The sequence below is a fragment of the Podarcis erhardii genome, assembly GCF_964252035.2.
Source record: "Podarcis erhardii genome assembly, chromosome: 2".
In the NCBI taxonomy this organism is placed as follows: Eukaryota; Metazoa; Chordata; class Lepidosauria; order Squamata; family Lacertidae; genus Podarcis; species Podarcis erhardii.
The window spans coordinates 3,565,544-3,590,351 of record NC_138498.1 but is presented as its reverse complement, the minus strand read 5'-3'; the positions used below and the strand labels follow the sequence as shown (position 1 = coordinate 3,590,351).

The window sequence follows — 24,808 nt, the reverse complement described above, 5'->3', positions numbered from 1 at the left end:
AAGTCAAGTATCTTCTAGTTTCGCTAATTAAATTTTGGGGGGACCTGGCTAGGTCTGCCTGTCATTCTATGTCTACCACACAATGTTTAATAATGTTTTCTTTGCTTGTTCATTCCCCATGCTAAGTAAGAACTGTGGATTGAATCCTAGTTGTTATTATATTATCCACTGCTCGTATCCATATCAATTGGAAATCGTCTTTGATAGTCAAGGAAGCAAGGCTGCTCGGAAGGGAGGCTAGTCTCAGCCAATAATTAAGAGTGGCGAGCCGCACTCTGGCCTCGATTCTTATGAATCCAGTTTCGAGGTGTATTGTAGCATTGGAGACATATTTAGGTACTTGAAGAACAGATCTTATAAGGGACGCAGGTGGCACTGTGGTCTAAACCACAGAGCCTAGGGCTTGCTGATCAGAAGGTCGGCGGTTCGAATCCCCGCGACAAGGTGAGCTCCCGTTGCTTGGTCCCTGCTCCTGCCAACCTAGCAGTTCGAAAGCATGTCAAAGTGCAAGTAGATAAATAGGTAAACGGTGTTTCCATGCACTGCTCTGGTTCGCCAGAAGTGGCTTAGTCATGCTGGCCACATGACCTGGAAGCTGTACGCCGGCTCCCTTAGCCAGTAAAGCGAGATGAGCGCCGCAACCCCAAAGTCATCCGCGACTGGACTTAACAGTCAGGGGTCCTTTTACCTTTAGGACAGATCATAATAGTTTGAATTGCACCAATTCTAATGGAGCGCAGTTGGCGAAGGTGCCTAATTGGGTACCATATAACAGTTGTGCAATCGATTTGGCCTCAAGCAATTTGAGGCTGCTGGTATGTAGTGTCCACCTTTGGATCTGAGGTACCTAAGGATAGCATTAGCGCTTCTCTGAGCATTCCCTGCAATGTAGTCGTCATGGGTTTTTCTACTTCCCGAAGAGCGAAGGGCTATACCCAAGTATTTAAAGCAGGTAACCTGCTCAATCTTATGACTGTCAATGTACCATACATGTAATTTAGGTCTCTTGGCAAAGACCATGATTTTGGTTTTCTGATAGTTGAGGTTCAGTTGGCTCTCTTCACAGTATGCAGCTAGCGTTTTCATGGCTCTTTTAAGGCCTATCAGTGTTCTAGAGAGGATTGCAGCAGCATCTGTATATAGCAGCACCGAATTATGATTTCCTGCTAGTTTTGGAGGGTGGAAATTTATATTGCGAAGATAAGGAATCATATCATTTATAGAACAATTGAACAAGGATGGAGTCAGTATGCATCCTTTTTTGACTCCTTCCTCGTTTTTTGTTACATTGGTTAAGTGGCCCTGAGAAGTACAACACACTTTTAATGAGGTCCCTTCATGTAACCTGCGTATTAGGTATAGCAAGCATCTATCTATTGTGGAGGTCTCCAGTTTTTCCCATAACTTTGTTCTGGAGATAGAGTTAAAGGCTGCTCTGAAGTCAATGAAGGCCACATAGAGAGAAGCAATATTGCTAGATGAGTACTTCTCTGTTAGATGTTGAAGAACTAAACATTGGTCAATGGTTGAACAGCCTTCTCGAAATCCCGCTTGCTCATCTGCAAGGAGGAACATAAATTTTCAAGACAGAGCCCAACCCTATATATTAGCATACATGATTTTATATAATCTTACATTTAGCTCATAAATGTAAAAGTAATGGAAGTATACATAAATATACCTAATAACTGATAATGCTGTTTGTTATATGTGTATGAAATTAGGTTTTATACATACCATTTTTAAAAATATCTTATTTCCTGCAAGTAAAAAACATGCAGATTTGAAAATAAGGCAAAGTCAACATTTGCCTTCAAAAAATGTAGAGGGAATGGATCAATAACTTTTGGCAGAGGACAGGAGTCAGGAGACACAGGAGGGGAGCGTAGAACAGAAGCAGCACAGAACAGACACATAGCTCTAAGGTGTCTCATTGTAGGGGGTGAAATTTAATTTTTGAAATTTTCTTCAGTCAGGGTCTTAGAAATATGTTTTTGGGTGTGAGAAATGTGAGATTTTGACCAGCTTCGGCCCATCTGAAGCTGAAGCTGATACAGGCTTGTCTTATCTGGAGCCCAAGCAGAGCGTCGTCACACACACAGCGGAAGGATAAGCAGTATGTGCCACATTCTTAACTTTATTTACACTTCTATGCTGAGAGAATACAAACATGCATCTTGCCTCTGCGAGTGCAGAGAAGCAACTCCTCTCGGAAACAAAGAACACCGAGAGAACAGTGAAAAACAGGAAACCAGTGAACGTCACATCCAGTCTCCCATTCCCGTGGGAACCCAACAGTAACTCTGACTGTGGAATGCAAAACAAAGCCTTGTGACTGCATTTGCTGCTCAGTGAGGGAAATAGAAACCAACAAATCTACTATTTTTATTACAGGACAACGTTTAGCTTGGTAAATCTATGGAAAACCACATAATTTTAATTTTACCTTCTGAAAATGTCAGATAATCATAATACTATTTTTTAAAAATAGTTTCTCTACGTAAAACATATCCTACTAAGAATACATTGCCTTGTAATCATAAAACAACATTAGACAATCATTACATCAGTTAATAAGAAATTGAAACAACAAGTTTCATCAAGTATTGTTTTGATTCGTTATTGGACGACAGCCAGTGATTTGCTTCTTGTACTCGGAAGTAGCCCTCACGTTTCTCGTGTGTCTACGCCCAGCCCTCTGCCTATGTGACTTTTCGCACATCTTGCTATAGACTGAGCAGGGCAGGGCAGCTGTGGAACTTGCATGGGCTCATCAGTGAACTTCTTTACTTCCATTGTAGTATGCTTACATGTCAAAGGAACTGGGTGCCAACTTCAATAAAATATTGCTGGGAGGGGGGAGGTAAGCCCGCCCTGCATAACTGATCACATGACAAAGCACACACACACCATTTGAATGGCAATGCCCATTAACAGGGGGAGGCCCCTCAAATATTTTATTGGGGGAGGGCGAAGATCCTCGGCCCCAGGAGCTGACTCCTATACAAAGGAGGTTCACATCAGACCAGACCACATCAGCTAAAACAAGATATGGCATAGGCCTTCCACCCAAGAGTGTTTTATTTTGATGTTAAATCAACAGGGTAGTAGACACAAATGCTGAATTACACTCTCAGTCTTAAATGGTTGAGGGTTTTGCCTTTGCCATGCTTTGAAATCAGTGAACAGATCCTCTATGACACAGTCACTCAGTGAACTAAGAAGTTCTCCAACTGAGAATCTGGTGAATGAAGGTTCAATTTCAAGTTCTATAGCAGTGTCTTGCATCTTGCCAATGCTACCTGTCCACTTGCTGTTAGACAGGGGTGTAATCTACACATATTTTTTTAAAAAAAATGCTGTGAAGATCCTTTTTTAAAAAAAGATTTTGAAAAATATATTGAATTTACCATAGCCATCTAGTATCACATTTGCATATTGCACTTTACAACACATTTGAAACATTTATTTGCAGCAGGTCATGCCCTTCTTCTTCATGAAAGCTACAGTATTACAATATTAGCAATAACTGGTTTTTCAGCGTTTTTTGGAATAAAGTGGTAGAGATATCTTCCACCTATCTTACTTCACAAGAATGATGCTATTCTGTGATGATACTGGGAAACTGGTGATCTGAATTGTCAACTTTCAGCATAACTTTAGTTGGATCTTCAAGGCCATCAAAGTAGACATTGACTACGTCACCCTTCTGACAAAGATCATCAAATGTTCTACAGGTGGTATTTAACACCAGTCAAATTAGCAAAAATCTATAAACTGAAATCCAACCTTTGTTGGAAATGCAACAAGGAAGCTGGAACAACAATGCATATGTGGTGGAGCTGCACTCTGATTAAGTACTTCTGGGGAGAAATACATGAGGAGTTGAAAAAAATGCTTAAAATCCCATTAATGAAAAAACCAGAGGCTTACCTATTGGGCTTATTAGGAAAAGAAATACTGAAAAAAAAAAAAATATTATATGCGACCACCACAGCAAGGATAGTAATAGAATCTAAATAGAAACCTAAAGAACTACCTACCATGGAGGAATGGATTCTCAAATTAAACGAATATTTAAAATTGGCTAAATTAACAGCATCCATTACTGCTCTAAAAAAGACACACTAATATGCATAGACTAAGAATGTAAATGCATCAAAACAAATAATTTATCAATGACATATATATGTATATAGAGAAAGTAAAAACAATCAGAATGCAATGATAAGGGTAAAATTGATTCTAGCGAAGACGAGTAGCAGTGGAGGAAAGTTAAATAGGGTGGTGGGTTTATCTTATTTTGTTTATGGTGGGGTTTTTTGGATATTGTATAATGACTTAATGTATAACGATTTAATGCTTCTTTTCTGTTATAGAATCATAGAATCATAGAGTTGGAAGAGACCACAAGGGCCATCGAGTCCAACCGCCTGCCAAGCAGGAAACACCATCAGAGCACTCCTGACATATGGTTGTCAAGCCTCTGCTTAAAGACCTCCAAAGAAGGAGACTCCACCACACTCCTTGGCAGCAAATTCCACTGTCGAACAGCTCTTACTGTCAGGAAGTTCTTCCTAATGTTTAGGTGGAATCTTTTTTCTTGTAGTTATGTATTATTTCTCCTTTTCTTTTAAACTGTATGACGGAAAATCTAAATTAATTTTTTAAAAAAAATCATCAAAAGGGACTTCCGGTTGACAGCGATCCGAGCGCAAGCGGGGATTTTCCCTCTTGGGGGCATCCCGGGTTTTTCGGAGGATTGAGGGTGTCACAGGGCGCAGCGACCCCTCGAAGTAGTGTCAGGAGGGTGTTCTGACACTCAGGTTCCCGCAGGCAGCCGAAACGCGAACCTCCCGGCCATCAGGTAGCTCCCAAAAAGAGTGACGAGAGCGGCGGGGGGGAGAGCGGGTTGCAGGGAGGCCATAGCTACCTCCGAGAAACGAAGGCCCGGGCTTGCAAGGAGAGCTCTCAATTCTCGATTTGGAAGAAATTCGGACTTAATTGGATATAAAGAAGAATTTTAAATTAAGGAAAGAAACCGGATGAAAAAATTGGAAGGTACGAGACCAGCTTTCTATCCGCAATCAGCTTAGACGCATGGAAACAACAAAGCGATCAAAAGTGAAAGTAAGTTACCGCTCGCGGCTGTTGTTTCTTCTCCCCTTTAACTGAATAAAAATAACCCTTTTTGGGAAGATACAATTTTTTCAAGGAAGATCCAAAGGAAAAGGGGGGACAGAGGAACAAGACGGAGCTATTTAAGTCTTCTTGGGGGCTTGTGAATTTGATTTGCCGTAACTAGACTTCGGTGTGGTGGTGAAATAAAAACTGCGTAATAAAAGGGGATTTCCAGACTCCATTGTTAAAGTTCTACGAGACTGTCTGATGTTTGCCGAGGAAAGAAGGTTCTTTTAAATTGATCTGGACTGGCGTTTCAGGATTAAACATAATTCGGCACACCCTTTGACGGTTTATTTCTTTTTTCGTGGCAATTTCTTTTTATTGAAATATCTAAATATTTGAGCAATTTAAAACGGCTTGGAGACCTTGTCCCTAGTGGTCAGAAGACACATAACAACTTGTTTGTTTGTTTGTTTTTTGTTTTTTTCTCTGTTTTTTTTCTTCGGGTCCTTATTTTTCTTTCTTTAATAAACAATTCTTGGCTTTTGGATTAAAAGAACTATCGATTCACACAAATTTGGATTAGCCTAATTGGTGGCAGAAGAAATATTTATTCATATCTGTCAGCTCTGACAATATCGATTTAAGGATTAGCCTAATTGGTGGCAGAAGACTGGTTCGGACATTAACATTTTAAAAATTTTTTCTTTGGGTTTCCTCTAACTTCAGCAATTTGCAAGAGTTGGGTCATATTTAAAACAAATACCTGTACTTATGGATTAGCCTAATTGGTGGCAAGAAGACGTTTATAGACAATTTGAACTGTTGGGATTTAATTTGATTATATTTGATTATATTGAGATTTGGACTGGACTTGATGGACTATGAATGGATGAAAGTGGTATTTGTATCTTGAATTTTGAAAAAAAATGTCATTTATATGTTTGATATAAGAACTGTTTTGAGGAGAGACATAGTATAATTTGGGGTTTGGATCCAACTAATCAGGGAAACAGTGGGACTGATTTATCAGAAAAGGGAACGGATTAGAAAGCAAGGAGAAGGAGAAAATGTCTCACTTACAGAAGAAAGCTGGGGAAGGAGGAACACCGAGAGAAAGAAGAGGTTCAAAACCTGAGGCAGATTTCAAAGCCGAAATTTTAAAAATGTTTGCAGAAATTAGACAAAGTGAAAAGAATTTGGAGGATAAATTAGAACATGTAAATACTAGAATTGAGCAGGTGGATAACAAAATAGGTAAAATGGACCAAAAGATTGACGATACAGTAAAAGAATTGAAAGGCCAAATAAAAGAAGTTAGCAAGAGAACACAATCTGTTGAGGAAGGATTAAAAAAGACAAAAGTGGAGATAAAAGAAGTTAAAAAAGAAGAGGAGAAGATGAAAGCAGGAATCTCAGAAATGAGCAAAACGCAGGAGGAGTTATGGGATGCAATCTCCATGAACGAACTGAGGCAACAGGAGGTGAACCTAAGGTTGAGAGCAGTTCCAGAGGTTCAAGGAGAAGACATCAAAGATAAATTAATAACGGAAATTGCTCAATGGTTGGAATTACAAAAAGATGTAGAGAAGAGAGTTCAAAACGCATTTAGGATGAGAGTAAGGACAACTAAGACAAGGAAAGTTACAGGAGATTGCTTGATCACCTTCAAAGACAAAGATATGAGGAATCTAATACTCCAAAAAAACAGAGAGAAGCGACTGAACATCGATGGGAGCTACATAATTATTTTTAAAGACATACCAGTCAGATTGTTGAAACGGAGAGACCCATATAAACCATTGGTCCAAATTCTGAAGAAAAACAAGATTGAATTTAAATGGGAATTCCCTCAGGGGATTTCTTTTGTATACAAAGCCAAGAGACATAGACTCACAAGTCCCGAAGAAACAAGTAAGTTTCAGAGACGCTACAAAGAATTGATGGTAGAAGAGGAAGAGGAAGAAGGCGTGGTAGGAGGAATTGACCCGATGGGAGGAAAACTTTTAAAAGGAAAGTACAAAAAGAATAGAGAGACGGATGAAGAGGAGGAGGAGAAAGAAGAAGAAGAAGAAGAAGAAGAAGAAGAAGAAGAGGAGGAGGAAGAAGAAGAAAAAGAGGAATTATAAAGAGAAAATTTAGTATTAATCACCAGAAAATATGGCATTGAAATTATGGAATTGGAACATTAATGGGATGAATGACAAGAAGAAAAGAAACAGTATTGAACAATATCTAAAAAGGAAAAACTTGGACATCATCTGTCTTCAAGAAACACATGTGGCAAGGAAACATAAAAAAATTCTGATTAATAACAGATTGGGAAATGAATTTATATCCTCAGACAAAGAAAAGAAGAGAGGCATAGTCCTTTATGTAAGGAAAAACATAGAAGCTCAACAGATCTTCAAAGACGAAGAAGGAAGAATAATTGCAATACAGATCAATTGGCAGGGCGAAAAATTAATAATTGTCGGGATCTACGCACCTAATGGAAATAAGACTGATTTCTACAAAAATTGGAAGAAAGGTTGTTTGAATATATGGATCAAAAAATTATAATAATGGGAGATATGAACGGAGTTGTATCAACGGAAATGGACAGATTAAGAGAAAAAAGTGACAGTAAAGAAGGGAAATTACCGAAGACCTTTTTCGCATTGGTGCAAAATCTCAATTTAATTGACATTTGGAGACTTAGACACCCATTAGAAAAAGAGTTCACATTTTAGTCGGAACCGAATCAGTCCATGTCAAGAATAGATCAAATTTGGATCTCGAATGAACTAACTACCAGAATCCAACAAATAGAAATCCAACCCAGAGTAATTTCGGATCATAATCCGATAAAAATGGAGATAAAGGTGTATGAAGAAAGAACATTCAGATGGAGACTGAGAGATTACCTTTTGGAAGATGAAAGAATCATTCAAGATGCCCGTAAAAAATTGATGGACTATTTTGCAGATAACATGAACAAAGGCACAAAGATCAGCACAGTTTGGGATGCAAGCAAGGCGGTAATGAGGGGATTTTTTTATCCAACAGAATGCGATTAAAAATAAGAACAGAGAGAAAGGGAAGAAGGAAATCCTAAAACAAATAATGGACAATGAACAAAAGTTAATCAAAAAGCCAAATAACATCAAGATAAAACAAAATATTAAAGTTTTGCAGACACAGTTTGCCATGATCATAAAGAAAGAAGTCGAATGGAACATTAAAAGACTGAGACAAAGGAACTTTGAATTCGCAAATAAACCTGGAAAATGGCTTGCATGGCAAATCAAAAAAAGGAAAGAGCAAGGTACAATTAACAAAATCATTGTGGATGGCGAGGAAATAGAGAACCCAAAAGGTATCAGAAAAGGATTTTTGGATTTCTACAAGCATTTATATGCAAAACGAGAGAAAAACAATATAAAGAAGATAGAGAAATTTTTGAAAGAAAAAAAGGTGCAAAAGATCCCGACAGAAATGAAAGACAGACTGAATGCCCCAATAGAGAATGAGGAGATAGTAGAAACTATAAAACAGATGAAAAAAGGGAAGGCACCAGGACCAGATGGATTTACAGCAACTTATTACAAAGAAATGAAGGACTCCCTGACGGTACCACTTAAAGAAGTTATGAATAATATTTTGAAACAACAGGACATACCAGAAACATGGAGAGAAGCCTTTATAATACTCATACCAAAACAAGACTCTGATCTCACACAAGTGAAGAACTATAGACCGATATCTCTGCTAAACACAGATTACAAGATTTTCTCGGGTATTTTGGCAACAAGATTTAAGAAGATATTGCAACAACACATCCATAAAGATCAGGCAGGTTTCCTTCCTGGCAGACATATGAAGGACAATGTAAGAAATATAATAAATATTCTGGAATATTTGACTGCCAGTAATGAGAGACAAGCCGTTTTAATGTTTGTGGATGCAGAGAAAGCGTTTGATAATGTTTCATGGGAATTCATGTTGAAAAATTTGGAAATGATGGAAGTGGGAGAAGATTTTTATAATGGTATAAAGGCAATATATTCAGAACAGAGAGCAAAATTGATCGTAAATAATGTAATCACAGAGGATGTGAATATAAAGAAAGGTACAAGACAGGGATGCCCTCTCTCACCACTGTTATTCATTACGATTCTGGAGGTCCTGCTTAGTTCTATTAGGCAAAATGAACTAATAAAGGGGGTAACAGTAGGTCAAAACCAATACAAAGTTAAAGCCTTTGCCGATGATCTGGTAATTACGGTGGAAGATCCGACAAGCAGTCTAAAAGAAGTTATAAAAGAAATTGACCAATTTGGAAGAGTGGCCGGATTTGTATTAAATAAGAGGAAAACTAAACTTATGGTGAAGAATTTGGACCAAAGTTTGACAGAAGAAGTGCAAAGAGAAACAGAGATGGAAGTGGCGAAGAAGGTAAAATATTTAGGAATATGGTTAACCCAAAAAAACATTGACTTATTTCAAAACAATTATGTGACAACCTGGAACACTATTAAGAGAGACCTCGAAGTGTGGAGTAGGATGAAATTATCTTTTTGGGGCAGAATTTCTTCAATCAAGATGAGCGTGCTTCCAAAGATGTTATTCTTATTTCAAATGATTCCAATAATCAGGGGGACAAAGATCTTCAGAGAGTGGCAAAGAATGATTTCAAAATATATCTGGCAGGGCAAAAAGCCACGAATACAATTCAAGTTACTAACTGATGTGAAAGAAAGAGGTGGCTTCGCCCTGCCAGACCTGAAACTTTATTATGAAGCATCTTGTCTCTGCTGGATAAAGGATTGGATAATATTAAAAAACAATAAGTTATTGGATTTGGAAGGGTTTGACAACAGGTTTGGTTGGCACGCCTACTTATGGTTGGGAAAGAAGAAAGCTCACAAAAGTTTTGCCAATCATATTTTTAGAGGTGCCCTAATAGAAATATGGGATAGGTACCAAAATATTTTGGAACCAAATGTACCTCATTGGTTATCCCCACTGGAGGTCATGAGTGTCAAAAAGACAAATATGAGAGAGGATTGGATGACTTATGGAGACATCGTAATTAAAGAAGGGGGGAAATGGAAATTGAAGCCATATGAACAAGTCAAAAAACATGTATATGATTGGTTGCACTACTTCCAAACAAAAGAAATGTTTAAAAAGGATTGCAAAGAGAGGAAATATATTGAAGGAGAGTCTAGATTTCAGAAAGAGATAATAAATAATGATTACAAGGTATTGTCAAAAATGTACAAAATGCTATTGGAATGGCAAACAAAGGACGAAGAAGTTAAATCGGTTATGATACATTGGGCCAGGGACTTTGGTTATAATATACAGCTAGCAGATTGGGAGAAGGTATGGAAGGAAAATATGAAATTCACTGCATGCATGACGATAAAGGAAAACATTATGAAAATGGTATATAGATGGTATATCACTCCTGTTAAATTAGCAAAAATGTATAAGACATGTAACAAATGTTGGAAATGTAAGGAAAGGGAAGGGTCATTTTATCACATGTGGTGGGAGTGTAAGAAAGTAAAAGGCTTCTGGGAAATGATATATAATGAGTTGAAAAAGATGTTTAAATATACGTTTGTGAAGAAACCAGAAGCCTTTTTGTTAGGAATTACAGGAAGAGAAATTAATAGAAGTGATTATAAACTTTTTCAATATGCAGTGACTGCGGCAAGAATTTTAATGGCTCAAAAATGGAAACAAGAAGAATTACCAACATTGGAAGAATGGAGACAGAAACTGACGGACTTTGCTGAATTAGATAAACTGACAGGAAAAATTAGATACCAAAAAGATCACAAGTTCACACAGGACTGGAGAAAGTTTACGATTTATCTGGAAAATATTTGTGATGAACAGACAACGCTAGTTGGATTTAAAGAGGCTTTGTGAGGAGAAAGGGTATTGTAAGAGGGAAAAGAGCTGTAAAGATTTATTAACTGGCAATACAGTTATAAAGGAAATGTGAATCAAATTTAAAATTATGAGGATTGTGGAGGGAGCGGGGGGAAGTCTAAAAGAATTTTGTATTATATTGGATACGAATGTGTTATTTAAATTTGTAAAAGAAAAATTTTCTTAAAAAATTAATAAAAAAATAAAAATAAAATAAAAATCATCAAATTCCTGATCCAGGGATTTTATGGCTTTTTCTTCAACCCTCTTGACTTCATTGTGAGCATGTCTCTTGTCTTCTTCAGTGATGAAGCCAGCATCCCTGAAGGCAGCAGTGGTGCTGGGCAACACTATGTCTTTCTAATGTGTTGTAGTTGTCTTTTTATTAGAAGTGGAATGCATACTTTGTTCTTCTAAAACCAGTTCATAACTTCCATCAGGTCCATCTTAGGCATCAGCTATTTGTTATTCATTTTCACCAGCAGAGAAATTATTTCATTGAAGCATTCTGCTTACTTCTCTACTTATATTCAGCAAGCCTTGTCTGCTTGCTGTTTCTGCTTCTTGATTTATCTGTTATACTCATATATAATATAACTGCAAGTACTTGGCAATCATTTGTCATGATTTTTATGCAACTTAACACACATTTTCAAAATTTTTAAAAATAGGTTTAAAATTAATGAAATTTCCACAAAATGTAAAATGTCAATATTTTTATGCATTTATTTATCAAGCAAAACTAAATTATACTAGTAAACCAAAATATCTTTTGAATTCCTTTTTTTTAAATAAATATTTATTAAAGTTTTTGAATACAATACATAAATAATAAACAACATTACTTATATCATGACATAGTTTCATCACTTCTTTGGACTCCCTCACGTCTCCCGCTCCCACTTACATCGTTATAAATTTTTTTCAAGCAAATTATCATCTTGTTTAAAACCTTATATCCGCTCATTTAAATAAAATCTAGCAGTTCTCCAAAAAATTTATATTTTCCTTAATCTCGCTTATCGTCAAAATCAAATCTAATTCAGTGGTGGACAATTATTTATGATCTAGCATCCTTCTTAACATTCAACCAAAGTACAATATTTTTGTAGATAAATCTTAAATTTCTTCCAGTCTTCTTCAACCCTCTCTTCTCCCAGGTCTCGGATTCTGCCAGTCATCTTGGCCAATTGCATATAGTCCATCAGCTGCATCTGCCACTCTTCCATTGTGGGTAGATCTTGAGTTTTCCAGTTCTTAGCGATGAGTATCCTTGCTGCCGTTGTTGCATACATAAAAAATGTTCGGTCCTTCTTTAACACCTTCTGGCCGACCATACCCAGAAGGAAGGCTTCAGGTTTCTTAGTGAAGGTATACTTAAATACCTTTTTCAACTCATTATAAATCATTTCCCAGAAGGCCTTCACTTTAGGGCAGGTCCACCAAAGGTGAAAGAATGTTCCTTCATTTTCTTTACATTTCCAACATTTATTATCAGACAAATGGTATATTTTGGCAAGTTTAACTGGGGTCATGTACCATCTATATATCATTTTCATTACATTTTCCTTCAGAGCATTACATGCAGTGAAGTTCAGCCCAGTGGTCCACAACCTTTCCCAGTCCTCAAACATAATGTTATGCCCAATGTCCTGTGCCCACTTTATCATAGCCGATTTAACCATTTCGTCTTGTGTATTCCATTTTAACAGCAAGTTATACATTCTTGATAATACCTTAGTCTTTGGTTCTAACAATTCTGTTTCCAACTTCGATTTCTCCACCTGGAACCCTAACTTTTTGTCATTTTTAAAAACTTCTTTAATCTGAGCGTAATGTAACCAGTCTCGCACTTTATCCTTCATTTTCTCCAAACTCTGCAATTTCCAATTGTCTCCATCTTTTTCTAATATTTCCCAATATTTTGGCCATTTGGCCTCCATATTGGGTCTTTTTCGGGCCTTAGCTTCCAGAGGAGAAAGCCACCTTGGAGTTTTGTTTTCCAATAAGTCTTTATATTTTGTCCAGACATTAAACACTGCTTTTCTGACAATATGGTTCTTAAAGGCCTTGTTGATCTTAACTTTGTCGTACCATAGGTATGCATGCCAACCAAAAGCATTATTAAAACCTTCCAAATCCAGTACATCAGTGTCTTCAAGAAGTAGCCAATCTTTTAGCCAGCAGAAAGTTGCGGCCTCATAGTACAACTTTAAGTCTGGCAGGGCAAAGCCCCCTCTTTCTTTCGCATCAGTTAATATCTTAAACTTAATTCTGGGCTTTTTGCCCTGCCAGACAAACTTAGAAATATCTCTCTGCCACTTCCGGAAGCACTCCGTCTTGTCCACAATCTGTAGTGTTTGAAACAAAAACAACATTTTTGGCAATACATTCATCTTAATAGCAGCAATTCGGCCTAACAAAGAAAGTTTCAATTTTGTCCAACTGTCTAAGTCTCTCTTAATTTCTGACCAACATTTTTCATAGTTATCCTTAAATAGACTCAGATTTTTTGCTGTTATATTTACCCCTAGGTACTTTACTTTTTTAACCACATTCAATTCTGTCTCTCTCTGAAACCGTTCTGACTCTGTATCTGTCAAGTTTTTTTCCAACACCTTGGTTTTCTGTTTGTTTAATTTAAATCCCGCCACCCGACCAAAGTCCTGAATCAATTGTAATACTCTTTTCGTACTAGATTCTGGCTCCTGCAGAGTCAAAACTAGGTCATCTGCAAAAGCTTTAAGTTTATATTGTTTCGCTCCGACCTGAATTCCTTCCACCAACCGGTCCCCTCTAATCATATTCAAGAGCACCTCCAGAACCAAAATAAATAGCAAAGGGGAAATAGGGCAGCCTTGTCGTGTTCCTTTTTCGATTTTAAACTCTTCTGTAACCACATTGTTAACTATCAATTTAGCCTTTTGTTCTGAGTATATTGCATCAATCCCATTCTCAAAACCCTGTCCCACTCCCATTTCTTTTAGATTTCCCTTCATAAATTTCCAGGAAATATTGTCAAAGGCCTTCTCCGCATCTATAAAAATTAACACTGCTTTTGTATTTATGTCTGTTTGCAAAAGTTCCAAAATGTCAATAATGTTCCTTGTATTAGCAAACAAGTGTCTACCTGGGAGAAAGCCTGCCTGGTCCTTGTGAATTACTTCATTTAAAACTTTTTTAAATCTACTTGCCAAAATGTCTGCAAATATTTTGTAATCCACATTTAAAAGAGAGATGGGACGATAGTTCTTAAGTTGTGTCTTTTCAGCTTCTGATTTTGGTATCAATGTGATAAAGGCTTCCTTCCACGATTCCGGCGCTCTCTTCCCCTCCATAATTTCATTGCTAACCTCCATCAGTGGTTGTATCAAATAGTCTTTTAATGTCTTATAGTACTTGGAGGTCAGCCCATCTGGCCCTGGAGATTTGCCCAGTTGCATGTTCTGAATGGCTTGTTCAATCTCTTGTCGTGTTATTTTACTGTTCAGGAGTGATCTATTTTCTTGTGACAGTTTTTTAAGTCCATTTTTTCCCAAAAATTGTTTAATCTCAACCTCATCCTGCGGCCCTTGAGTGTATAATTTTTTGAAATATTTCTGAAAACATTTTCTAATCTCCGCGGGGTTCTGAATGTTTCTTCCTTCAATTTCCAAATTTGTAACTGTGTTTAATTTTTGTCTCTTCTTCAACTGCCACGCTAGCAGTTTCCCACATTTATTTGCCGATTCAAAGGTTTTTTGTTTCATTAGTTTAATCTTCCACTCTATTTCCTGATTTATCAGTTTAGAATATTGTGCTTGGTGAAGTTTGATTTCTCTCAGAATCGGCTGTGACTTCGGATTTAATCTTAACTTCTTCTCTAATTCTTTAATTTTCTCCAAAATCTTATCTTTCCTCTCATTTTGTGTCCTTTTCTTTACAGCATTCTGTTGTATCAAGAACCCCCTCATCACGGCTTTGCTTGCATCCCAAATAGTTCTTTTTTTCCACCGTAGTGTTCATATTTATCTCAAAGTAGTCCTTCAAAGCTTTTTGGGCCTTCTTAATAATCTCCTGATCTCTAAACAAATTGTCATTCATCTTCCATCTAAAGGAACCGGTTGGTAATAGTGTCATATCCATTTTCAGTGCATTATGGTCGGAGCAGGTCTTTGGGCAGATTTCCACCTTTCTGACCTTGGGTGCCAGACCTCTAGTTATCCATATTTGGTCGATTCTTGTCCAAGTCAGCTGGGCTTCAGAGAAAAATGTTCCTTCTCTTCCCAAGGGGTTCTTCATTCTCCAAATATCAATCCAATCCATATTGTCTGTCATTTCAAAAAAGGTCTTTGGTAGTCTTCCGTCTTTTGTGACGTTTTGGCTTTGTGACTTATCCATGTTAGTTGATACGACCCCATTCATATCTCCCATCATAATGATGTTGTTGTAGTCCAGATAGTCCAGCATGGTCTCATGCAACTTCTTGTAAAATTCCGATTTCCCTTCATTTGGGGCATAAATTCCTAATATCAGGATTTTCTCTCCTTGGTGTTGTATTTCGATTGCCAAGATTCTTCCATGTTCATCTTTAAATAGAAATTTAGGTGAAAGTCTCTCTTTTGCAGATATGACCACACCTCTCTTCTTTACTATGTCCGAAGATATGAATTCCTGGCCAAGCCTTTTATTTATTAATACTTTTCTGTGGAGCCTAGTCACATGTGTTTCTTGTAAACAAATAATGTCCAATTGTTCCTTTTTTAATATGTGAAAAATTTTCCTCCTTTTTTCCGGGATGTTGCAGCCATTTATATTCCAGCTCAAAAGTTGCAGAGACATCCTGAATAAATCTGGTTATTTTCCTTGGGGTGGTACTTTGTTCTCCGGGTCTTCAGGGTCCGAGGGTGCAGGTACCCCTGGTGGTTCAGGCCCCGAGGGTAGTTCCAGTCCTTTGTGAAGGTCCTCTCCATAAGCAGTCAGGAACTTATCTCTGTCTTCCAATGCTCTAATTTTAATCTTCTTCCCTCTAAAAGTGAAAGATAATCCTTGGGGAAAATCCCACCTGAAGATGATTGAGTTGCTCCTCAACAATCTTACTAGCTCCAAATAATCAGATCTAAGGTCCAACAGTTGTTTAGGGATATCCTTGTAAATTTCAATTCTTTTGTCCAAAATGTCCAGTGACTTTCCGTAATGCAGGCCCAAGATCTTGTCCCTTTCCTCCTTTGATCTCAATGTTATCAAACAGTCTCTGGGCTTCTCTTTCTTTATAAGTCTTCCAAGCCTGAAAGCTGATACGATTTTAAAGTCTTTTTCCTCTAGATTCCAAAACTTGGAAAATTCTTTAGTCAGAAACTCAGCTAGGTTGCCTTCTTCCACTTCTGGTACCGACCTTATCCTTAAGTTGGTCTCCCTGTTCCGCAGTTCTATCATAGAAAGATAGGTCTGATGTTCACCTACTTGTTTACTGAGTGGTCTTACCTCTTTTTCTAACTCTCCCAATCTTTGGCTGGTATCCTCAGCCAATTTCTGATTTTCACCTGCAGCCTCCTTCAGTTCTCCAATTGCTTGTGCATTCTGTGCAACTTGTCCAGTTAATCTATTTAAACATTCTGTATTTTGATCAATTTTAGCTGTTTGCTGATCAACTTTTCTATCCAAAGACTCCAATTTTTCAAAAATTTTCTCTAAAATAGAGCCAGTTGCTCCTGAGGCCATATCTTCCAATTGTAATTCCTCAGTTTCTCCCTCCCCTGCCTGTGGCAGGGAAGCAGCTTCTTCCTCAGAAGGCAGAGTAGGCACAGATGATCTGCGTGCCTGTGAGGCTGCGGTTAAGGTTGTTAGAGTTGTTTGTCTGGTTTTTGGTCCCTTTTTTTTTGCGCCACTCATTCCAAAGTTATCTAAAAGTCAAGGTCAAGCTGAGTTGTTCCCATGAGAAAACAGCGGCCCAGATGGTAACAGTCAAACAGGAGGCCGGGAAAAAGAAAGTAAAACAATGTCACTGCTTTAAATCCCAAATCCTCTAGGGGGAGCTTAAAATGTCTTTAGGGAAGAGATCAGTTCCAGTAAAATTAATAAAATCTAAATCAATGTCCAGGAACCTTCACTAAGATAGGTTTTAGCAGAGTTAGTATTTAAAAAGCCACAATGTTTCAGACAGTGCTTACTGGAATTCCGAAAGGTACTTCAAAGTAGCAAGTCCAAACTCCCTCAGATTGTTTCAAAGTTTAAGTTCAAAGTATCCAAATCTGCAGGCTGACTGCTCAGCTGCTCAGGCAGTTCCAGCTCCTGGGTTTCTTACTTAAATTGTAATCCAAATAGAAGAAAGGTATCACAGTCCCAATAGAAGTCATAACATCATTTACTTAGAGTCCTTAATCTGCTTAAAAGTAATTTCAGTGGGTGCCCAGATCAGTTAGGTTGAAAGTTCGCTCTTTGCCTCCACTCCTCCAGCTCTTTACTTTGAGGTTCAGTGTCAGCGGAAGACGGACTTCCTGTTTTTCGTCACTCCGCTTTCAGCCAAATTTGTTGTTTTTAGATCTTAAAATTTTGTAAAGTCCTTATTACTCACGGGTTGTTACTTTCCGAATCAGAGGTTTCAGGAAGAAAGGTCAGCGCTCACCGGCAGCAGCAACGCGGCTTCACTCCGTTGATTGTGAAACGACCCACAGCGCCGCTACCCCCTCCGCGATCCGGAGCCCCTTACGGGGTCCCTTCAACGTTTCGGGGGCCGCTCCTGACGCCCGCCGGGTCCCGAGACCACAAGCTTCTGCCGCCTGTGGTTTTTCAAAGTGGGTCTCCGCTTCGCCGCAGCGGACGACCCGTTCTCAACGGAGCTTCCCTCTCCCGGTTAGAAGAGGGCAGCCATTACCGTTCGCGCCGCCTCCGGAAGTCCCCCCAAATATCTTTTGAATTCCTGTCATGCTACATTTTTTAACACCCTTTATTTTTGGAATTCAAAAGTTTAAAAATTCAGCATACTGTAACACAGCAGTATATTCTCCAGGATCCTAGTGAATGGAATACATCTAATTCATAACCCAAATGGACCTTTGGTTTGGATGCCCAAGAAGCACTGGATCATTTACAGTAGGAATTTCTATGCCAGATATTGGAAAAAATAGAGGTTATATAATGGTGTGGTGACCAGCAGTAGAAGAAAGGCAGAGAAGGAGAATGCGGTTAGCAAATCATGCAGCTTCAGTGAATTAGACTGAAGTAATCACTTGCAAATACTGGCTAGATTCCCTTGTGTGGTTTAAACTAGCACATGCATTAACTAGAAGTTCGGGAAAAGGAAATGTACTTGCTTATCACCAACAAATATGTCTCTGGTGAAGCGTAACAAGTCTTCTGAACTGCAGCTTATTAAATCCAGAGCAATTGTGAAAGGGGCCCCCCAGTAGGTACATCAAGCAAAAACGTTATTCTGCACACAAAGGAAGTAGCATTTCCAACTTAGGTTAAAGGACAGGTTAACTCATACCAATTCTTGCTGTCCCAGACAGCTGCTGCATGCAGTTAGGGGAACTTTTGGTCTACTCCAGGGCCCCCCCAGAAACTCCAGTGCCATTTGTAAACTGGTGCCACACAGGCAATAGCAGCCTTAAGTGGGGTGTGGCTGGCTGTGTGCAAATTGTGTTCTGCTAAATTGCACTTCAACATTATTTTTTGTTAGCTTCCTGCAAGTTTGTACATGCATATGTTGCTCAGGGGATGGGTTTTGTGGCCAAACATTCTTCTTATGCTCTTATGCAAGGAAGGTCTACTCTTTCTCCCAGATTAAAAGCTCAGGAACCAGCTGCACATTGATGTAAGCAGTAAAGGTAAAGGAACCCCTGACCATTAGGTCCAGTCGTGGACGACTCTGGGGTTGCGGTGCTCATCTCGCTTTGTTGGCCGAGGGAGCCGGCGTACAGCTTCGGGGTCATGTGGCCAGCTTCACTAAGCTGCTTCTGATGAACCAGAGCAGTGCACGGAAATGCTGTTTACCTTCCCGCTGGAGTGGTACCTATTTATCTACTTGCACTTTGACGTGCTTTCAAACTGTAAGCAGTAGTGTGTACATTAGTACGTGGCCGATCCTTTTTTAAAAAATTAATATTTATCTGAACATTAACTTATGGAATACATTTTTAAATGCACACCCACCACAAAGTACAAAGTACACACACACACACACACACACACACACACACACACAGCTTTAAAATAAATATTGGCTTTCCAGGAGGCAAATCCAAAATCATTGCCAGACAAAAAACAAAACAAACAATGTTTTAATAATAATATTAGAATAATGAATTTTATTTATACCCCGCCCTCCCCAGCCAAGGCCAGGCTCGGGGCGGCTAACAACCAATAATAAAAATGAGTTGAATTAATACAACTTAAAAACAAGAATAAAATACAACATTAAAACATTAAAACAATTAAAATGCAGCCTCATCACAGGGGGAGAAAGTAAAAAGAAAGAGGGGGAGGGAATCAAATTGACTCCAAGCCAAAGGCCTTGTGAAGATTAGTCCGGCCCACTTTTAAAATCTATATAATCCCCACATCCAGGTTTACCTTTCTTAACATGGCACATTTCATTTAGGGTAACAAGAAGTAGTACATGCTCAGGGAGTTGTCATGAGATAATTTCAGGTATCCGCATAATCACTATGCCATGCTGTTCATGGTGCATACAACTAAATATATCACTTATTTACATAAATGCCATTGTAAGAAACAACTAGGGCTGCAGGCATCTCCAGGTGACTACAACATGACATCTGCAACTCTTTTCTTTGGTTAGGCAATGTTGTAGTAGTAGTAGTAGTATTAGTAATAATAATAATTAATAATAATAATTTATTATTTATACCTGGGTTTTCCCCAGCCACTCTGGGCGGCTCCCAACAAAGTTAAAAAATACAATAAAACATCAGACATTAAAAACTTCCCTAAACAGGGCTGCCTTCAGATGTCTTCTAAATGTCAGGTAGTTGTTTATTTCCTTGACATTTGATGGGAGGGCGTTCCACAGGGCGGGTGCCACCACCGAGAAGGCCCTCTTCCTGGTTCCCTGTAACCTGGCTTCTTGCGGTGAGGGAACCGCCAGAAGGCCCTTGGCGCAGGATCTCAGTGCTGTACATGGTGATGTGTTACTAAGGACTCAACCAGACTTCCTTTTGCATCACATTTCAATGTACATGCCCAAGCCCCACTTTTTTATTTGTCCCAGTGCTTTCACCATGGAATCCCACCCTTTAATGTTGAAAACGGCATATGGCAAGAAACGGCATATGGCAAGAAAGCTGAATTGGCCTTTTTTCCAATTCAGCTTTAAAGAGCAGGTTTTCCTGGAAATGGCAACAAGACCAAAAAAAAAGCACTCGGAGACAGAGCTTTAAAGCACAGAATTGTGCCTAAAAAGTGTGGGGCAAAATATAAGCATGGGTGAGCCCTATGTGGTGCTGCGAATATACAGCTTTGACAGCACTTACTGTACTGGAAGGCTTATGATGCCCCTCCTCGCCAAAAAGGCATCAACCCTCGATACCTGGGTGCCTCTATTAAATATGCCGTCTGTGAAGTGCATGTCTTGCGCATCACCATCTTCTTTTCCTCTACCTACTTGGGCCGGAATAGGGATATGATGGACTTGGAAAAGAAAGTCACTCAAAAAAGTGATATCGGTACAGAAAGTGGTATGTGCAGCACTCTTACTGCTGCAGCAGACCTTGCTTCAAAAGTCTACACAATTGCATTTGAGAACAGTCAGAATTGTGGTGATTAGGTTTGTTAAATGAATTTGTGCTGCAGCCAGTTATTTGTGTACATTCACCGTGACGCATCAGTTCCGTGCATCAGCAGATGAGGCATTTCATGGTGCAATTAATGACGTAGGCCTTTAGATGAGAAAGAAACTAGCATTCACTCACCTGCCCCCTCCGCTTCTGCTTACTGATGTGGCTGAGTTTCTTCCGCCTCCTCAAATGTGTCTCCAAGCACTTCCCACCCAATGCCAGCCTCCTCAGTTGATGCGTCAGATGAGGTTCTATGTGGGAGAAATATTTAAATTTAGTATGACCACATTTACAGAGAATTAAGAAAGCATACTACGTCACTGATGACGAGTGGGAAGTTGTATCCCTAAGATGACAGATTGCATGAATGAGTCCACATGTTCATGCTCATAAATAATAGCAGAACAATAAAAATCCAGCTTTGTACTACATTCATGATGTGATTTCTCAGATATATTGAAAAAACAGAGAAGCTGTTAACTTTTTTTCCTCTAGTGCCATGCTGCTAAATATTGGAGCATATATTGATAGTGAGGTTCAGAAACAAGCTTTCTTATAGAAGCCATGTCAAATAGATTGATGGGCATCTATGAAAGTTGCAGTCTCCACAGTAACTCGGAACTGCTCATCTGTCAGAAATATGAAACATATTCATCCTTAAGAGTTCAGTTTTCTGTGTCTTAAGGAAGGTTAATGGGAGGGCTTCAGCAGTGACTGTTTCCTGATGTTCTTCAGTTGATTGTGGTGTGAGAATATTCACTTTTGTGCTGGCCGCTGATCAGGTCAGCAGGGACTCCTCCCTCCCTCCCTTCCTTCCTTTCAGCATAGGCTGCAGAGCCCGTTGAAGTACCACAGACAGTTCCTCCACATAACACGCTCTTTATTCCCCTTCATGACCCCAAAGCAGGGCCAGTGCTATCAACTAGGCAGCCATCTAGGGCACAGACCTCGGAGGGGCACAGGGCTGACCCTTGAGGGGCACAGTTGTATATAGATTGTTTTTGTTATATCTTATAAATTTCTGATAATGCACTTTTGAAGTATTTTGAAGTATTTTATAATTATTGAACTAAGTTATACATAAGATATATAACAAATCTTATGTATGAATTACTTCAATAATATAATATATTCTATATTCTATATTCTATATTCTATTATATATTACTTCAATAATTTAATTTAATATAATATTAATTATATTATATTATTATTATATTATATTATATATTCGGGGTCACGAAGAGTCGGACACAACTAAACGACAACAACAACAACACACACACACATATATATATATAATAGACTGACTGTAGAGGTTATATTACACACACACACTCAATGCACTTAATTTTAAATTTTACAGTCACAATCTTATTTAGAAAATGCATTCATTTTCTACTGAGTTATGGTTGTGGTACCGGAGCTCAGTGCCATAAGCAGAACACAGGAAAAGCATGCAAAGCTAAGGAGCATGCAAAGCAAGAGGGGTTCTTCCTGAAATACCTTTGTACACACAACACATTGAAGAACAAGAACAGGGTTGAAACTGGCACCAAGGGAGCTAGCTGAATGTGGTGCTCCTACTGCAAAGGATATAGTAAGCTCCAAGACAGAAGTTTCACAAACACAGAGAGGGAAAAAGAGGTGGTCAGGAAAAGTGAGAGAAGATGGTATTGTGTCTGACTTAAATTACAGTAACCCTTCTAACTGGACTATTGCAGTGATAATTTGCAACAACATGGATCACAGCAGGATGTATCACATGATTTCTCCAAAGACTCAAGTAACTGAGTGTTTTCTCCTCTACATTATAAGAGAAGACCAGTAAGTGGTGGAAAATGTGCCATCCGTGGTTAATATATTCAACCTCAAAAGAGGTGAGTTTTTATTTTTGCTGTTGGAAGGTTACAGCACCTGCTGTGGCTGTAAACACCAATACCAGACCCTTCAAATATCCCTATTTTCCAGGGACATTCCCAGATTTAAAGAAGCCATCCTAGTTTCTGATTTGATCCCTTAGGAAGTCCCTGCTTTCATCAGAGAAACGTTGGAGGGTATGGCAATCCTGCCTAGGGAAGTTTTTTAATGTTTAATGCTCTGTTATGTTTTTTTTAATGTTGGAAGCAGTCCAGGTTCGCTGGGTCAACCCAGTAAGATGTGTGGGGTATAAATGGTAAAACTATCACTATGGAATGGGACGTCCCTATTTTCATCAGCGAAATCTTGGAGGGTATGGGATGACAACCAAGTTGCCCCTGAGCCAAGGAGATACAACCTTTAGAAGTCATCGTGTATAGCGAATTTTTTTAATGTTTAATGTTTTGTTAGGTTTTTATACATGTTGGAAGGAGCCCAGAGTGACTGGGGCAACCCAGTCAGATAGGCAGGGTATAAATAACGTTGTTGTTGTTGAATAGGATGTCCCTATTTTCATTTGAGAAATGTTGGAGGGTATGCAGTTGGGGACATACATGTTTTGTTGCATCAGAAGAACAATACTGATGACAAATCTTGGAACACTTGATTGTTTTGGCCAGAGTTTTTGGCGTGCAAAATTTGGCATTCCATAGTACAATGGAAGATGTTGTACAGTGCTAGCAATGGACTTTTTCTGAAGTTTGTAGAATATCTAGCCAGCGAGCTGCTACAAAATGGTTCAGATTTAAATTCAGCTACAAGCCAATTGCAAGTCACCTAGAATTGCCATATGGGCTGCAGGTGAAATGAACACACTCAAGTTTTGATCTATGCTTCTGAGAAATAATACTAGGCTTGGAATACTGCAGCCGCAAACAGTGTCCAGGCGGAAATTGGCTAAATGTCCAGACATATGGCAGCCCATGTCGGCAGTGCCATTTTTGCCAACTTTCCTCAGAAAAAGCTCAAAAATGTCCAAATTCCTTGTGATTTTACCAAAAAAGCTCAACAAGTTTGCCAAAAGTTTCACTTTCACTTTTCGAAATATGGCAACCCAAAATAATACCAAACTCTGAGATAGGACAAGTTAGAAAAAGGAGAAAGAAACAACAGTTTGAGTATGAGGTTGAAGAGGCACCACAAGATCCAAAGTAAGATTCAGAGATCTTGATTGATTGTTCCATGCAACTCCTTGAGGTAATTTGGGTCAAAACTCACCCCAGGTCGCCAATCCCATGCCTTCTGAAATCTCCACATCTCAAGAAAGAGAGCATCTGCGATTGGGATGCTAAAATGAACGCATGGAGTAAGCATTCCTGTCTCCTGAGCATTTGCGTGAGTTCTGGCTGAAGCATTCAGCATTCAAACAGAGCTTCTTTTGATATGGTTTGATCACCTTTCTGTTACTTTTGGCTTTGTCATGGTTCCCAGAAAGTCTTATCAGTGTTTTGTTTACTTCAGTCAGCGCTCAGGGAAGGCAAATTTATTTTTTGTTCATAACTATGGGAAACTGGGTTAGAATTACACTCCAGAAAGGTGTGGAAATAAATTTTTGGTAACAAACACATTTAAAACAGGACCTCTCCTGAATTTTACTGGCTATTGCTCATTAAACTTCACCTATTGTTCAGTCCCTTGTTGAAGTAAGAGTAACGAAAATGCAGAAAAGCAGCTTAAATCATATATATGTGTGACACCCTTCTTTGGAAATTAAACCAATGTCCAGACTTTAACATTCAAAAATTTTACTCGCAGAAACTTATAGATAAATTAAAATATAATATTTTCAGTCAGCTTTGTCCCTTGAATCTCATCTTTGTTTCAAGTTTTTTTAAACTGCATATTTAGACCTGTTTTATAAAACTTTGTAAGCTGCCTTGGAGGCCAGCACTGGTATGTGGGAGTGGCTCTGAGGCTATGTACACACCAGATTGCTAATGCACCTGTGGGTCACACAGACCTACTTTTTCCATGTGTGCTGTTGTGTATTTTCATACACACATGAAAAGAGTGCCTTCAATTAAATGCTGTTCCTCATCCACATTAGCGGGCGGGGCTTG

General features: G+C 38.7%; 1 long non-coding RNA gene across 1 annotated transcript; it reads right to left on the bottom strand.

The window, feature by feature from the left end:
• Positions 1–656: 656 nt before the first annotated feature.
• Positions 657–24,104, bottom strand: LOC309336255. Its single transcript, XR_014153947.1, has 3 exons — positions 23,967–24,104; positions 20,964–21,079; positions 657–1,559 (listed from the first exon to the last, which is right to left on the bottom strand). It is a non-coding gene; the product is annotated as an uncharacterized lncRNA (long non-coding RNA).
• Positions 24,105–24,808: the final 704 nt, after the last annotated feature.